The 16415-nt window shown below is 50.7% G+C and overlaps 1 protein-coding gene and 1 long non-coding RNA gene across 4 annotated transcripts in view; one reads left to right on the top strand and one right to left on the bottom strand.

Annotated features, from left to right (window-relative positions):
- Positions 1-12120, bottom strand: part of PLXNB1 (plexin B1) — an 83483-nt gene extending 71363 nt beyond the window's left edge. Inside the window, exon 1 of one of the 3 annotated variants that reach the window (XM_059715910.1) lies at positions 11895-12120. The gene's annotated coding sequence lies outside the window, so the exon portion shown is untranslated. Of the gene's footprint in view, positions 1-6990; positions 7054-11894 lie in introns of those variants that run through there. The other 2 variants (XM_059715909.1, XM_059715907.1) reach the window with 2 other exon arrangements.
- On the top strand, positions 7136-10541 carry LOC132244521 (uncharacterized). Its single transcript, XR_009456079.1, has 2 exons — positions 7136-8077; positions 9554-10541. It is a non-coding gene; the product is annotated as an uncharacterized LOC132244521 (long non-coding RNA).
- Positions 12121-16415: the final 4295 nt, after the last annotated feature.

The following is a 16415-nucleotide window of genomic DNA, read 5'->3' as shown; positions in this document are numbered from 1 at the left end:
TCCCATCAGAGCCACCTTCCCCGTGTTGTCTGGTACTGCCCTTCCCATCCGCACACTCCTTTTTGAACACCTTGGACTGCTGCAGGAGACCTTTGCTCCACTCTTCTGTGACCTTTTGCCAGCATTGGAACCCAAGCTTTTTATCCTCTTTCACTTCCCTCATGGATCTGCTAGACATAACACAGCTGACAAGGCCCACGGGGGTTAAGATGCAAGGAAAACAGAAACGGCACAAGTAGCTTCCCAATACTAGTCTCCCTGCCAAAAATGAACAAGTGTCACCACACTTGGGGGATGCTATTGTTCTTCCTCCTCCTCGTCTGGCAACACACTGGGGGAAATAGGATTTTCCATCTCACTTCCCCTTTTCTGCAAGTCCCTCTGATGTCAGCACATGTCCCTTGACAGCAATTTTTGTCAGAAGGAATTTCCTTGAAGTGAAACTTGGAGAGGCAGACAAGATATTGGAGCTGCTGAGCAGGGGCCAGGTCTAAATATCCCTTCCAGTCGGACAGCATCAGGTGGGGACCATGCGACAGGACGACCAAGTGCCAATTCCTCTATTCGGGCAGCCAGAAAGCAGCAGTCCTGCTCATCCCCACCTTACCCAGCACATCCCTCTCGGAGCAGAGGGTAATTCAACTTCCATGCCCACTTGGTGGGTTCAATGGGGAAAGTGAGCAAGCTCCAGGGACGCCAGCAAGTGCCAGCACAGTGATGCTGGCTGTGACAGGTAGACGGCAGCTCCTCAGAAGGTGGGTCACCACCCCACGCACAACCTGCTCAGCGCCTGAACTCACCTCACTTGAACCTGTGCTCAAATGAGGATAAATTTTAAATTGGTTTGATTAAGTGGTGAGATACCTGCTCCAGCTCCACCTCCTAGCCCTCTCACGATCTTTAACCTCATTTACTGTGTTACAGCCTCAGCACAGCTTGCAGGCATTCATTACCTCGAGTACACCTTTTAAGCAGTGACGGCAAAGCTTTAGATTCTACTTAAGCAATAGGAAACAAGAGTCCAATGAGCAAACACACTGAAGCACTGTGGTGCACTGACATGAATCTCTGAGTAATGGATGCCAGTCAGTCCCTTCCAGAGCAGCCTCCTGTAGGAAAGAAACCAGAGCGTCAAATTCTGACAGGTTCAGAGATTCGGAGCCGTCTGCCCAGCCAACCTCGCAAGGTAGACCTGTCAAACAAAAACGCAACTGCAGGACACAGCACCATGGCAGGTCTGGCTTTGACTCCCCCAAACATCGTATTTTCATTGCTGAATGTGGAGAAGTCAGAAGTTAAGACAAGTCCCCTGGAAGTATCCTGTCCATGACCCTGCTCATTATCCTACACAGAGCAAGTAACTACCTGGCTGCAGGTTTTCAAGTTCTCTCTGGCTTACCTTGATTCCCTCCCCCACCAAGGACCAAAAACAGGTCAGGCATCCAAGAACAGCCAGGGTAAAATCCACCTTCATTAAGCAGAGTTAAGGCTGCAATCCTGCTTTTATAATGTGTATGCTCTATGATGTGGAACCTTCCCCTTTTCCAATTAAATAGGAAATGCTCAGTTAGGGAGCTGCTTCACACAAGCCAGGCGCTCTTAACTACAGGCATTTATGCCAAAGGCTTCTCCTCGAATGGTTACAAGATGGGTCTTACCAACTCTGAGACCTGAGGGCCAAGGTGGACTGCAAGGGGGCTCGACACAGAGAGCAGCAGAGCCTCCAGAGGCCTCAGAGTATTGCCTGGATCAGCCCTGCTCCTCATGCCTTCCTGCAGAAGAGGCACCCCTCCAGATCACAGCCAGGGCAGGCTGCAGCACAGTCTGCACAGGATTCCTCAGGCTTATTTCCCTTTTGGAAGGACTGTCTGGTCATACCCCAAAAAGCAGATCAGGTCTTAAAACAAACAGGACAAGTGATCAAAATCGCTGTCCCTGGTAACCGGAGGCCACCCACCCCGGGAGCAATCTGCTGCCTCATCTCCCCCCACAACTTCCCCTCTCTTGATTAGCGCTTTAGACACACTGCAATGCAGCCAACGAGAACGGTACTGCCCTGATCTGGGCCGGGCCTTAGGAGCAGCTGAGCAGAGGCTATGGAGACACAGCAGTGGTACCCAAGGGAAAGCTGGAGGCAGCCAGGTCCAAATATCCCTTCCAGCCAGACATCGCCCAGTTGTGACCACATGACAGGAAATCCCAGTGCCAATTCCTCCATTTAGACAGCAGACCCAGCACAGCAACAAGTGCAGTCTTGTTCACCCCGCTTTTACTTGACAGCCCTCAGGGCAGCAAATTGTTCGCTTTCCATGGATGCCAGCAAGGTGACAGTGGTTGTGGCAGGTAAATGGCAACTCACTTGAAGGTGGACCAGTACGCCACCCACCATCTTTGTGGTGCGAACCAGGGGATTTGGACTGGTAAGGAACTGAAGGAAAGCTTGGGCACTCACAAGCAGCTGCCTCAAACTGTTTTGACCTTCTGGACTAGTGGGTCAACCTTTTTCAGACTCAAGGCCCCCCTCTTAAAAGCCAGCTCTTAAAGCTTTCACTCCTCTTTGACTATGGAAAAACCAACAGAGCAATTTTTCTGTTGCAAAAAACTCTGAATGACCACAACAGGTCAGAAAGTTTCTGACACTATGAATTCCAGTATGAAATTTGCAGAGCAGCGCAGGGGGCTGCTCCGGAGCTGCCGGGAACACGGGACAGGGGCAGCTTGCTCCAGAGCCGCAATCTGTAGCCTGCACACTCTGGGCAGGGGCACGTGTGCAGGGGATAGTGGCTCTGCCCCAGCTCCAGACAGGCTGTCACTGCTGCAAGGAGCTGGGGCAGAGCCACAATCCCCTGCATGCGTGCCCATGCCTGGAGCGTGCAGGTTACAGATCATGGCTTTGCCCTGGCTCCGGAGCAAGCTGCCCCCATCCCACGTTCCCAGCAGCTCCAGAGCAGCCCCCTGCACTGCTCTGCCGTGCGCATTGCCATTGCGGCTGAGGTTGGGGTCTCCATGGAGACCAGTACAAGCCACGTGGGCAGGGACAGCTGGGAAATGGAGTCCCCGGCTGACCGGATCCAGCCCGCAGGCCGGATGCTCCCCATCCTTGCTTTAAAGCATCATACAGCAATACAGTTGAGAATCACTGCTCTGGACAGAGGAGGGATCATTTCACACTTTGGTGTGAACACAATATTGCACAAACAGTGGTAAAAGACAGGTGATAAGTGGGTAGCAGCCAGCTGGGGAAGATCTTGAACTCTGAGTGCATGAAAGCAGGAAGCCAGCAAAACCTGAAACTGCCCTGGATGCTGGAGGCCCAGCTCCCTTCACAGGAATGTGGGAAAGAGGAGATTAAATAACTACCAACAGTCTTTACCCCACTCATTTGGGAGAGTTATGCTGGTAATGTTAATCTCACTGTTAAATTAATCATATTATTAACCTAGTTCTTTTCATGTGTTGGAAGAAATGCAATGAAAATATTCATACATAAATATAGTGTTCCATGCTTTCTAACTCCATTGCAATTGCAAGCAAGCCCCAGCCACTGACACAGATGCGTACTGAACCAGCCGGTGCTGCACCAGCGCTAGTGATGCAATTCACTGATCTACGCTCTCCAAAGTCCGACGCCTGCTTTGTTCCCTCCAAGATGCTGCAGCGCATTCCTACTGCCTCAAGAAGCCATGCTATCCCTGAAGTAATTTGAAAAGAATACCTTGAAAGGACTGTGACCCTGCATCAGGGCTAGCTGATAATGTACAGAAATGCATCATTAAGTCAGTACCCATGGATTTGCACATTTTACATGCAAGACATAACACAGGACTCCTGTGACCTCTGTGCAGTTCAAAGACTCATTCCAGAGGCATACCGTGGACAGCAGGCAAGCGGCCCTCTACTGAACACACCAGCTCGTTAAAATGCGACAACACTAGTTATTTGAGAAAATTCAGTTCAGTCCGAGGAGTGATCCTGCCCGTCCAGACCCCTGAGCTCATTCGCCTGAAAGGTAAGGTTGCTGTGGCACCACTTTACAATTCACAAGTTTTGCACAAGTTTACAGTTTGAGGAAGATCTCAAATTGCAGGAATGGAACACAAGAGCACCTGCCCAGGAGGCACCAAAGCACTCCTGAATGAGAGGAATGTGTTTGTGGTGAAAGATGAGAACTCAAGAACAGGATATGAGCATTCAGTCTCCCAGCCCTGGTGGGAAGATCACTGTACTGAGGGAAAAGCCTCTCTCAATCCTCCTTCACCTCCACTGGGCAAATCACAGATACAACATTTGTCAGAAAAGCACCTTCTCTACAGTTTGCAGCAAAAAACAGTCAGAATGAAAAAGGACTGTAGACTCCCTTGGGTTATTAATTCCACTGTAAGGTAGGGATTCTTTTTTTTTTTTTTAAATTAATGCCTTTCTGCAAACCCCAAAACTTATCTTATTAGGATAACACATTCCTTGTTGCTTAGGCAGAGTGTCACAAAGAGCAAATACAAGAGCACAAAGGCACTGACTGAGATAGCTAGTTTTAATATCAAAATTTGAGAGAAAATTCCCTGGGAAGTGTTAGCAATTATAGAAAGTCAACCATAGAAAATGCCACATCCAGTGCTTTCAACCCCGGAAAGCCCTTGCTTTTCAGTTTTTAGCACAGACCAGATGTGCACATCTACATTTTCCCCTATTCATGGTGGGGAAAACCTCCTCTTAAAGCACAGCCCATCCACAGGAAAATCGGAACATAGACCCACGGAATACACAACCAAGTCTGTTAATTTGGAGGATTCCAATGCATACAAATTAGGCAACGAGACGTCCATGTTATTATAGGATGGCTCAGCTTTAAATTCCTATAAACTGCAAGACCGAGTCCTGTTTTTGATAGGAATGTTCTCTCCAAAGGAGGTGCTTTCCTCTTAACCATTTACCCTCTACTTTTGCTCCTAATACAGGTCAAAACTTATTTCTTCTGTCAGACATAGAATCCCCCCTCCCCCTGAGCTCTTCTACTTCCCTATCAATCTTCTATGCTCTGTATCTTGAATATTGTATTGATTTATCTTTTTCTACTGCTCACCAATTCTCACACGTCACTGCCACCCCACACAAGATCCAGAGGGGATTTTGGACAGTCCACGATTCCACAGCCAAAAAGTGCTTTTGGTCTTCTAAAGCTCTTCTTTAAATTCCCAATCATGATGTCACAATCATTGTTCTCTAGGAAACCAACTGCTGACCCAGTAATGGCCTCATCTTTATCAATTCTAACAACTTCTCAAATAGTTACCTCTTGTTGGGTGCGATACTTGTTATAAAGTCATCTAGATAGTATTTGCTTAAATGCAGGCACCCAGGAATTTGCAACAGCCCACAAAGCAAAAATGCTAACACCACTCAATAATTTTCATTTGTGATATAGGAGACCAAGTTTGTAAGTCAAAAGTCAGTTTGAGCTCTCACACATGCAAACACAAATGCCAAGGAAGGTCTTCCTGTTGAGTGAGAGCCCATCTGTAACCCTGTACAAACTCCAGCGATGGTCAGCTACACACAAACGTCACAAACACTAGCAGACATCCACCATGCACAACAACTGTGTTTCTATCCACCTTCTCCGATGAGGTGCAACTTGCCCTGCCTGGCTGGACTCGGAAGCCTCTTTCACACCCACATCGATACCACAGCTCTGTACTTTGCTCAACGGGGAAACGATGCACGGCTCTGGCACCCGACGGGTCCGAGTCACCACTGACTAACGTAGCTAACGCGCTCCTCGGTGCCGGTCCCAATCCTCCCGCCCTCTCGGCCCTCCTCCCTTTTCTCGCTCTTTCCCAAACAGGCTGCGACTAGTGATTTTATATTCCACTTCGGTACATCCTCCAGCTGGGCTTAACCTGATGACAGTTTCTTCTTCTTCAGTAGCCACAGTCCTCGTACTGGCATATCAACAAGCAAGTTCTCTCTTTGTATTTTGCCACGTTAGTTAAATGTTTTCACAACATGCCAAGGGGGTCTCTCCCACCTTCGCATCATGCTGGATGCTTGTCACCAGAAAGCAGGGTAGGTTTGCACCGCAGAGACTAACCAAACCAGGTCTCTTTCATATGCAAGACACATGCCTGGGCTATGCACCCACCAACACCGATACACAGCACAAGCTTCCAGTGCTGAAGCGCGCTGCACCGATGCTGTGAAAGGAGGTGCACAACCCCATGCAAGCAGAGTATCTGCCACCAGCTAGGAAGGGCTGGAGGGGGCTCTCAACCGGAGCCGTGTCGGGGGCCGCGGGGCTGGCAGGCGGCGCTCTCCACGGTCAGCTGGGGCAGCCCGCGCCTGGGCCGAGCCTGCTGCCGCCGCCAGCTCGGTGGAGCCGGTTCCCGTGGCGGGCTGCGCGGGCCAAGCGGCAGGGGCGCTGCCCATGTGCGCACGCATGCGGGCGGGGCGCACAGCAGCGCCCCGGTAAGCCGGGCGGGGCGGGGCGGGGCGGGGCGGGGCGGGGCCGCAGCAGGCGCGGGCTGCATCCCGGGCGGGGGAGCAGCGCTGCCGGGGCACGATCGTCCCCCCGCCACCTCGGACCGTGTCCGCCCCGCCGCTCGGTGCTGCCGCGCTCGCCCCAGGGCTCGGGCTCCGGCGGCGGGACAGCGCTTCCACCCGCGCCCGGCCCGGCCCGGCCCGCAGCGCCCTGCTCGCTGCCGCCGCCGCCCCGGCCTGCGCGTCCCGGGGGCAGGGCCCGGTCCTGGGGCCCGCAGGCTCCGCCGCGACTCGGAGCGCGGCGACCTCCCAACGCGCCGCGACCGGCCCCGGCCCGCGGCCCCGGCCCGCTCCTGCCACCAGCCCGGGGCACGGGAACAAAGCCGCGCCGCGCTGCGCTGCGCTGCTCCGCCCGCACCTGCGCCCGCGCCCGCGCCAACCGAGCCCGCTCCGCCGAACGCCCCTACCGGGGCCGGGCCGGGAACGGGGCCGGGGCCGCAGCCCGACACCTCCTACCTGCGCCTGCTGCCGCGCCGGGTCGGGTCGGGCCGGCCCCGCCCCCCTCCGCCCCCGTGCCTGCAGCCACGCCCTTCAGCCAGGACGCGGCAGGGGCAGCTGCTGATTGGCTGTAGACGCGGAGGCTGGGCGGGGCCGGCTGCTGATTGGCTGCCGGGGCGGCGGGCACGTGCTGAGCCGAGCCCGAGGCGGCCGCCCCGCCCCGCCCCGCGTCGTCGTGTCGCGACATGTGGTATCGCGGCGGAGCCGGCCCCCCCCCCCCCCCGGCGGCGGGCGGGGCGCGGTCCCGGGAGGCCCCGCTCTGCGAACGGCCCGCGCCCGGGAGTCCGCGCCTCAGCGCCGGGCAGCTCCCTCGCGCCGGCAGCCTTGCCGCTCCGGCCCGCGCGACCCCAGGAAGGGCAGCGCGGGCTGCAGGAGCCCCAGCCCCGCGCAGGCCGCTCTGCCCGACCCGGGCCCGGCCGCCGCCGCAGACCGTTCGCGATGCGAGGTGGCGCATGTCGCAGGCTCGCTCGCGCGCGGCTGAAGGGAGGTGTGCGCGGCGCTGTGCAGACACCAGGGGCATCCCAACAGCGCTTCTGTTGCTCGGAGCTGTCGGTGTCCGCCCCAAGGACACGTCTGTGCTGCCTGGGGTGCCATCTGGCCCCGCACGCGGAAACAAGGGCTCGCGGGCGCTCAGTAGCCTCGTGCAGAAGACGGCAAGTTCTGCCTCTGCAGAGCGACATGTCCCTAGGTCCCCTAATGCGAGTTTGATTTCCTAGTCCCTAATAACGGCATTGCTTTCATTGTTGCTCGGCAAGACAGCTGGCTCCTAGAGAGTCTCGGCGTGGCCGGAGGCGAGGTGGCGGCAGGGCGACCAGCGCAGAACCAAGGTCACGGGACGTTTGCTTCACCCACGTGCCGCTGCCACGCGGTCCTGGAGTTGTGAGACGTGAAACAAGCACCCGCGTCCATCCACCCTCGAGATGGCTGTTTCTGCATGACGACCTCAGCCGAACCGCAGCTGCCGGCCGTGCGCGTCTGACAGCCTGCCTCTCCCTGAGAAGGAAAGGGAACGGCAAACCTGTGGTGGGGCCGCGTCGGGTCTCAGGTAATTCCTGCCTGGTTCACGCACCGTTTTATGGGGTGGAAATCTACGGCTGGGGCTGTTGGGAGGAGGAGTCTGTTCCAGTGTGGCATGGGGTCGTACAGCTGCAGCGGCCAGCGCCCCAGGGACATCAGTCCTCACAGTAGTCTGTCTGTCTAGATCCGTGGTTCTCAGCCAGGATGCCAGCACACCCGCGGTTGCCTCGAGATCCTTTCAAGGGTTCTGTAGGGTGTCGCACGGTGTTAGCACTTCTAGGTGTCCAAACATGATTTGCAAGATAGACCCAGAGATTTCAAATAGGAATCCATAGCGTTAGAGCTGTCTGGACTTGTGGTCTTTCTGAGTTCTTTGCAACATAAAAAATACTCTCTTCTTCCATAGCCAAAAAGAAAAAAGAGTTAAAACTAAGATCTGGCACTTTCTGAGGGGTACCTTGAGTCTAAGGTGGGGGGGTGGCTTACCTTGAGTCAAAGGTTGAGAACTGCTGGTCTAGATTTTGATAAATCTTTTCCCTCACCACGTCACCTGTGGGCTTGCCACAAAAAAGTGAACACAGAACTTGACTTCCAGCTCTTCTGACAGGAGCATGCTTCAAGTTAGTGTAGGGACTTTTTAGACTAAAAGGTATCCATGGCAAAGATACTGATGCATTTGATATTGTAGGAAAGTTATACTGGGTTTGCATGTAGTTCTGAGAGCGATGGTTCTTCTTGTTTCCTCTGGTCTTGGGCCAGCTCTTGTGACAGATTTGTCCCTACAGATAAGAATTCTCTCCCAGGAGTGAAAAGAGAAATCCAAGGGAGATGCAATCTAACCAGAAATTATCTTTGCAGCAGTGTTGTGAATGATACTGGCAGGGCAAGGTTGCATTTGTCAAGGCCAACAAAAAAAAAAAAAAGGACCGATGAGAACCTGAATGAAAGTGTTAGCTGTTTACCCCAGGCATTTACTGGACAGTTCTCCAGCAATTCATGGATAAGAAGCTTGCAAGAGAGTCCACTCCAACAGGGCAAAGGGACCAGTGCAATTGGTGGCGGGACAGTAAAAACCATGTCTTAGAAATTTTATGAAAAGATAATCTACAACATTTAGACATAACTGGATGGAAAAGGAAATTAGCCTCAACTCTTACCTAGAAGGGCACTTGCCTTCAGAACAGTATGTCTAACTGAAAGACTAGTACGATATAGCCATGAATAAACTGAGACTGGAAATTAGGAGGTGCGTAACCATCGCAGCAGTAATATTCTTGAAGTGCCTCTCAATTAGAGCTGGAGGCAAAAACGTAACTTTTTTTTTAAAAAGAGCTGGATGGGTTCATGAATGGGACTATATGATGGACGCGGTTGTCAGGGATAGCAGAAGGCTGGACTCGGTGACCCAAGAGGTACTGTCCAGTCCCATGTCTTATGCAAGTCACAGCTGTGAGGCCATCTGATCTGTGTTAGTGGTGTCCAAAGGCAAATACATCTCTTTCAGGTGCCGCCGGCCAGAGGACTGCTTCCAGGGCTTCCAACCAGTGACCTGAGCACCTGCAACCTTTAGGGTTTGTTAGATGCGATGAATGACCCTAGGTAGAGATTTATGTCCTGTAAAATCTCTGCCAGGTCCAGAGAACAGCAGTTTAGGGCTCTGTGAATGTATTCCTTAAGCTTCTCTTTGTGCTGGCTCCCTAAATACAGAAGCCGGGACGAGCCTCAGCATTCCGAGCCCTTAATGGACTGGCTGTTCGTCAGTGGGATAACTCCTTTCCCTTCACAAACTCCCACGACAGCTCGGGAAGAGGCCACTGTTTAAGATATGGAGACAAGCAAGTGAAAATATGTTCCCAGCATCTTCACTGGGCTGCTCAGCCAGAGCATTTGAACTCCCACAGGAGCAGGGGAGATTTGCCATATCAAGTGCAGAATATTTCAGGGTTTGTAGTATTCTCTGTCCCTTAGCACAGCGGGATGTCAATTCAAACATCTCAGAGACAAGTAGCTCACAACGCTGCAAGGAAATGGAAAACTCTGGGTTTGACAAGTAACCAAGCTGCTGCTGCTGCTGGGCAGTTTTGTGACGGCTTTCACAAAGAAACCAATTGTATCAGAGAGCTGGGATAGCGCCTCTGAAATGAAAACTCAAACTTGCCAACTTGTTTGGAGGGCAAATTGATATTCCAGAGCCCTGATGGTAGTGATCTCAGCTCTGTCTTGAGATTTAGACTTAGACATCCCCTCTGGAGAATATCACATGGCTTCTCTCCTCTGTAATTGACAGTTTAGAATCGCTTTGTTGTCTGACATCGTTTGTGAGTAGACCTAATTAAAAAGTAGGATAAAGGGTGTCATTGATCAGTCAGTTAGTGGGCAAAACCCTAAGCTGATGTCAAATGATTTGACAAGTACAGCCACATCAGGTGTCCCAGATGTAACACAGTTTTGATTTGCAGAATAAAAAAAGAATAAAAGTACTCTATAAGTTAGTTAAAGGCTTGGCCATGTCTAGGAATTCATCTTGTTGCACATTAAGTTTGAACCGGGACGGGGGCAGCAGAGCTGTATAAATGGGGACACCTAGGCTAGGTGTAGCAAATGTAAATTGATGCTTGGTTTCAGGGCCCAATGCAATGGGACAGGGTCTGATATATTAAGTGCTGCACAAATAGAACAAAGAGATATTCCTTAACAGAAAGAATGAACTGAATAACAGTTCTGCAAGTAATTTGGCTTCTCCCTTCAGCAGCCATTAAAAACAGCAGGGAGGAGGCTGGGCTGAGCTGGGATTTTAGGAAAAGCAAACAAGCACTGGAGTGGATTCTGCAAGGTACAGAATTAGCCTGTTACAAAAGGTGCCAACTGAGTGGCCTTTCCATTTGGCCTGATGTGCACCTGGTGCAGTGATTCTCAGCCAAGGTGCTAGGATACCCTAGTGTGTGCAGAGATCATAAGGTATGCAAAGATAGGCAGATAAGGGCAGCAGGCTCAGTTTCCTCCCTGCTGGGCTGCAATCCTGTTCTCACTGGCTGGCCCCTCTGCAAGAGGTAAACAATGTGAGATGTAAATTAGTGTTTGAAATGGGTTGCTGCTCAGATCACAAAAAGTATAGAAGGGTGCCCTGAGTCTAAAGAGGGGCACCTTGAGTCTGGAAAGGTTGAGAGCCACTGAGCTAGTGCACTGCTCTCATAAATTCATGATGCCATTTTGCAAGTTTGAGTCAAGCCTCCCACACACATTTCTGACATTTCAGAGGCTACAGTTGGTGGAAGTCCCATTTATTGAAGTGCCAAGCATCTACTCCCTTCCCTGTTCATTATACTCTCTTTGCTCCTCCCTTCCCAACAGTCTCAGCAACCTGAGGGCAAGAGTGGCAGTTCAAAACTTTAAGCCAAATGAATGGTCCCACAGTTTAGTGGCAGTTCCTTGGTTCACAGGGTATTTCAGTGCCACCTGTAGGATGAGCATGTAGGGTCTGGGTCATGCCTCCTGGAGCTCTGCTGGTTCTGAAGGGCCACTCAGGATCACATAGCCAGAGCTCAGCAAAACACTTAAAAGGAGGTAGATCACTTGGTACCTTCTCCCCTCCCTTTTCTTCCCCACCTCTCACAGACAAAGGCATCCAATTTCTACATGCATTCCCACCAAAAACGCTGCACAGAGCCAGACTCTATTACATATGGAGCTCACTGCAAATACAGTTTATCTAATCAGAGCCATTCTAACTAAACCCAAGTTACTTTCACCAGAATACAAACAAGGTAACTAAGAGACTGTGCAAGAAACACATTTTCACTTTGCTCCAATTCATTCATGACTTTAAACACTAATCCCCTTTGTACCTCTCCTCCAGAGACAGTCCAAACCTGCAGTCCCTTCAGTCGGGTACAGAGCTTCTGCAAGCTTCATTTAAAGAGCAGAAAAAACATGAAAGACGGTTGGAAAAGGGTATCCTTTCTTCCCGTCCCAAGCCTGGTCTGGAGTGGAGCGCTGTGTTTGTATGTTCTGTATCTTTGGAGCAGTGTAGAGACAGGGCTTTCAGGAAGAGGGACGGCCTGTCTGTCACAGCCCAGAGCATTCATTCCCAAACACTGCACTCCATTCAGAAGCTGCCAGGCCTGGGCGCAGTCTAACCCAGAGAAACTGCTAGGGACTGCCGTGGGGGGATGGGCAACGGGAAACAGGGAGGGGAGAGAGAGAGCGCTAAGAATGGTAAACAGAGCAGATGGGTGGAAAAGTGTTATGATGTAAAGGAGAGCCGAGGGGAATAAGAGATCTAAAACCAGACAAAGTAAAAGAGGGTTACACAGGCATGGGGCTTGCACGCTATTTCACAGTGTAGACTGCATCTTAGAGACTGTACCAGCCACTTCCCCAGCCACCATTGCTCAGACCTGCGTATGAGTATACAGTATCCCTGTGACGGCTGTACAAGTGAGTTACATGGGGAAAGCTATGTCAAGAAGCATTATTGTTAATGCTCCTTAGTGAGATTCAAGTCTTGTCCAGGGAGGCTAAAACGGACACAAGACCCTGGTGTTTTCAGAACAAAAGATAAAACCAACTTGTCCAGCCACCATTTCCTCTAACACCTAGCAAGAAGCCCTATCCAGAAAACAGAAAGAGGTACAAAGAAGGTGAGAATCTTGTTTCTCTTAATAAGCAGGGGAAGTCCTTGCATGCCAGACAGATTGTCCTGGAATAAAAGACTGCTAGATTGGGCAGGGGGGGCATGGAGAAGGAACCCACACCCCACTGACCTCTTTTGCTCTTCATTTAATCTCTCTGTCTTGGTTGCTTGGCTCGTCTCACCTCCTGCCCATCCTTCCCAGCCCCGCCGGTTTTTTACACCTATTCATCAAAGAATCATAGAAAGTTAGGGTTGGAAGGGACTTCAGGAGGTCACATTTAGTCCAACCCCCTGCTTAAAGCAGGACCAGCCCCAACTAGATTATCCCAACCAAGGCTTTGTCTAGCTGGGTTTTGAAAACCTCCAAGGATGGAGCTTCCACCACCTCCCTGGGTAACCTGTTCCAGTGTTTAACTACCCTCCTAGTGAGAAAATTATTCCTAATATTTAACCTAAACTTCCCTTGCTACAACTTGAGACCAGTGCTCCTTGTTCTATCGTCTGCCACCGCTGAGAACAGTTTAGCTCTGTCCTCCTTCAAACCCCCTGCAGGGAATTGAAGGCTGCTATTAAGTCTTCTCTCAGTCTTCTCTTCTCCAGACTAAATAAGCCTAGTTCCCTCAATCTTTCCTCATAAGTCACGTCCCCCAGCTCCCTTGCCATTTTTGTTGCCCTCTGCTGGACTCTCTCCAAATTGTCCACATCCTTTCTGTAGTGGGGGTCCAAAACTGAACACAGTACTCCAGATGTACCCTCACTGGTGCTGAAAAGAGGGGAAGAATCACTGCCCTTGATCTGCTGGCAACACACCTACCAATGCAGCCCAGTATGCCACGAGCCTTATTGGCAACAAGGGCACAGTGCTGGTGCATATTCAGCTTATTGTCCACTGTCGCCCCCAGGTCCTTTTCTGCAGAGCTGCTGCCCAGCCAGTCAGCCCCCAGCCTGCACCGGTGCATGGGATTGTTCCGTCCTGAGCGAAGGACTTTGCACTTGTCCTTGTTGAACTTCATGAGATTTCTTTTGGTCCAATCCTCCAACTTGTCACTCTGAATCCTAGCCCTACCCTCCAGCATATCTACTACTTCCCTCCAGCTTGGTGTCATCTGCAAATCTAAGGGTGCACTCCATCCCATACTCCAGGTTGTTGACGAAGATGGTGAGCAAAACCGGCTCCAGGACCAACTCCTGGCACACACTTGATACCAGCTGCCAAGTATGTCTACTTGGCATTGATTTACTACTCTCTGAGCCCAGCCAGTTTTCTGTCTACCTTACAGTCCATTCATTCAGCCCATACTTCCTTAGCTTGCCTGTGAGAATGCTGTGGGAGATGGTATCAAAAGCCTTGCTAAAATCAAGGTACACCACATCCACCGGTCTCCCTGTATCCACAGAACCAGTCCCCTTGTGATAGAAGCCAATTCCCTTGGGTATTTCCCAGAGGCTTGACTCCTTGGTTCCTCTGCCACCCAGAATATACTGCCTGCCCTGTTGGATTACCAGCTGTTTTACTCCTGCAGTTGGATGGGAGGTCTCATCATCACAGAGGATGTCTCATTTTTCCTCTCATGCAGCAGTGGTCTCCAGTGAAGGTGATTCTCATTTCTTTATTCTTTCCCATCTCCTTCAGATATCCAAGGAGCTGGGAAAATAGAAGCTTTTACACCATGGGTCATCTCAGCTTTCCAGTGATTTATGCTCTAATGCAATACTTTGGAGTGCAATTTGAGGCAAGTACCTTGGCGACATTAAAGGGAAAAAACTTCCTATGTGAATGAAGTGTGGGACAGATGTGCCCATCTGCTGCTTCAAGAGAGCATAAGTAAAAGGTTAAGGAAGAGGGTGTAGGTGATGTTTTTCAATAGTGGAGTGACAGCCTTCTGGCATTATTGGCAAGGTTGTAGCCAGCATGAAAGCAACAAGTCATGCAGGGAACTTTTCCCTTACCCTCTGTAAGGGTTTGAGTTGGTCAGGTATGTCCTGACATTGCTTTTACTGTCTCTCCCTAAACTACCGGTGTTAGATTAAGCTTCTGAGTGCAGGTCCCACTTACAGTACTTGACAACAGTCTGTGGTAATGAGCATGCTTAGAATGCCCACAAGAAGGACATCCTTCCTCTCCCTGCTTCCCCCCTCAGGGAAAAAGTTGCAATTATCCTGGTCCTCTGCATTTCCGGAGATGCAAAGGAAGCTCCCTCAAAAACAGTCTCTGGTCAAACACTGACCAGCAGGTGTTAGCACAGTTTAAGGATCAAATAATTAAGGGAAAATTTAACAAGTTATTTTGTACATATCTATCCTGTCCAGCAACATCTCTTTGTACAAATCAAATCTGTGAGAGACTACTCTTTGGCAACCTTTTGTTGGAAAGCTCATCTCCAAGTTTGCCCTCACTACATTAGCCGCGTGCTTTGCATAGCTATTACAGATATCACAAAGACAGCAGCTGCTTCCAGCTTACCTAGGGACATAGACTCTCCATCACTCAGAGCCTTTACCTCAAGGCTCTTTTTTTTTTTTTAAAGATGTATCCAAGCTGAATTAGAAGTGTGCAGGATAAATATTTACTGGAGGAGGGTCTATAACTCTGTACTTTGTTGTACAGAGTATCAGATTAGATCATCATATGATCCTTTCTGACTTAACAGTAGCTAACCCTGTAAAATGAGTCACAAAACAAAATGCATGCAGTGGTCCCTTCCTGCTATAACTACAGATTACATCAAATTCATCTGGCGCTCCTTTCCTTTGTTTGTCATTTGTATCAGCTTCACACATTCTTTATACACCTTCAATTTCTTGTATACTATTGGTTGCATTTGTTCTTTTGTTCAGCTTTCTATTAGTACTAAAAATCATTAGACCAACTCAGCATGCTATGGTGGACTGCAACCCCTCGGAGACAGGTATGGTTAATATTTGTGTTACAATGATTCTCAGAGACCCCACTGTGCAGGGTTCTGTACAGAGGCAGCTGTCTTTGCTCTAAGGCAGGGGTGTCAGAAACGAGGCCTGTGGGCTGGATTCGGCTAGTGGAACCACATCAGCTGCCCCAGTGCTGGCCCTGGGTCTCCAGTTGACCCACAGGCAGCATATGGTGGGGTCCAGACCAGCCCACCATGCAGGGTCCAGGATACTTGCTCTGTGTGATGCCTGCCTCAGATTGCCTGGAGTGGGTGCTGCGTGCAACCTGCATCCCAGACTCACCAGAGCGCTAGTTGCAGTTGCTAGATCCAGGATGCAGCAGTGGGGGAAGGGGTTCAATGGGCTCAGTCCAGTCCATGGGGCTGGCCTTGTTCTGTTCATTTGGCCTGTGTACTGGTCCCATGGCACTTGCATGGCCCATGGGGATAGATAGGTTTGACGCCCCTGCTATAAAGAGTTTGCAACCCAAATAAGAACAAGGCAGCCAAGGTGAGTGGAGTGCGATGAAATAGAAAAATAAGCAACTTCACTTTCATCTCACTCTGCAGTTAAAAGTACTTGCACACCTCTCAATTGATGATCTAGTTGCTATTTTTCCGACCGATAAACTAGTAAGCCCTAACAGTATGCTTAGCTTAGCTTTGCCCTGCTCAGGAAGGTTTCCCCAACCAGCCCACATGTTCTTCCTGGAGCTCATACCACCCTCCAAGTTCACTGATGATACCAAGTTAGGTGACAGAGTTAGTACACCGGAGGGCAGGGAGAAGATGCAGGCTGACCTGGACAGGTTGGATCAATGGGCAGA

Source organism: Alligator mississippiensis, chromosome 12, assembly GCF_030867095.1.
Source record: "Alligator mississippiensis isolate rAllMis1 chromosome 12, rAllMis1, whole genome shotgun sequence".
NCBI lineage: Eukaryota > Metazoa > Chordata > Crocodylia > Alligatoridae > Alligator > Alligator mississippiensis.
The sequence above is the reverse complement of the archived record's forward strand: the minus strand, read 5'-3'. Positions and strand labels throughout refer to the sequence as shown.